Source organism: Pteropus vampyrus, unplaced genomic scaffold, assembly GCF_000151845.1.
Source record: "Pteropus vampyrus isolate Shadow unplaced genomic scaffold, Pvam_2.0 Scaffold1000004028, whole genome shotgun sequence".
Lineage (NCBI taxonomy): Eukaryota > Metazoa > Chordata > Mammalia > Chiroptera > Pteropodidae > Pteropus > Pteropus vampyrus.
The window spans coordinates 1-858 of NW_011918430.1; the positions used below are offsets into that span (position 1 = coordinate 1).

At 67.1% G+C, this 858-nt stretch overlaps 1 long non-coding RNA gene across 1 annotated transcript; it reads left to right on the plus strand.

Moving 5' to 3' along the window:
* Window positions 1–25: 25 nt before the first annotated feature.
* Window positions 26–770, plus strand: LOC105311444. The gene is made up of 4 exons (XR_897680.2): window positions 26–106; window positions 262–353; window positions 440–498; window positions 610–770. It is a non-coding gene; the product is annotated as an uncharacterized LOC105311444 (long non-coding RNA).
* Window positions 771–858: the final 88 nt, after the last annotated feature.

An 858-nucleotide genomic window follows, 5' to 3' on the forward strand; every position in this document is an offset into this window, starting at 1 on the left:
CGACCCCCCCCTCACTAGAGTACTGCTGCTGCAGGAAAGACAGACGTTCGTGTCTGTGCACGACTGCTTCTGGACCCACGCGGCCGACGTCGCCGTCATGAACCAGGTGCCCGCCCCGCCCTCCCCCTGGTCCTCTCCACGTGGGACCTTGCAGCCCCTGCCTCAGTCCGTCTGTCGTTCCCAGCGCTCACCCTGGGGGTTGGGGCAGGGGGGCGGCGACCCTGCCCCTCAGACCCTTGTTCCGGCTCCCGCCATCCCCAGGTGTGCCGGGAGCAGTTTGTCCGCCTGCACAGCCAGCCCATCCTGCACGACCTGTCCAGGTTCCTGGTGGCACGCTTCTGTTCTGGCCCCAGGTGAGGTGGCCTCTCCACCCCCTGCCATTGCAGCCACCCCCTCCCCGCCCTGCCTGGCCTCACCCCCACCCTGCTCTCCGCTTCAGGTCCAAGAACGTCAGAGTGTCCAGGCTGCTGGACGTGCTCCTGTCAGTCCCCAAAACAGGTAGGGCCACGGGGGAGGGTCCTGACCGCCAGCTGGGCCCGCCCTCCCTAAGCCCCGCCCAGGGCCCCTTCCTGGCCAGGTCCCACCCATGGGCTTCTCTCCTCTGCGCAGGGGCCTTCAACCTGGAGCAGGTAAAGCGATCTACCTACTTCTTCAGCTGACGTCGGCCCTCCTGCTGTCCCCAGGGCCCCCTGTACCATAGTGTAAATAAAGCGCTGTCGTCACCCACGGGACTGCTGCCTTCGCCGGCAGAGCGGAGCCCATGCGCACCTGTCCCAGCCGAGCAATCACGTGCGGGCGGCTGGGCGCCAATGCTGTCGTTTATTGCGCGGAATGGGGGTGTGGGGCGTTAGTGGGGCG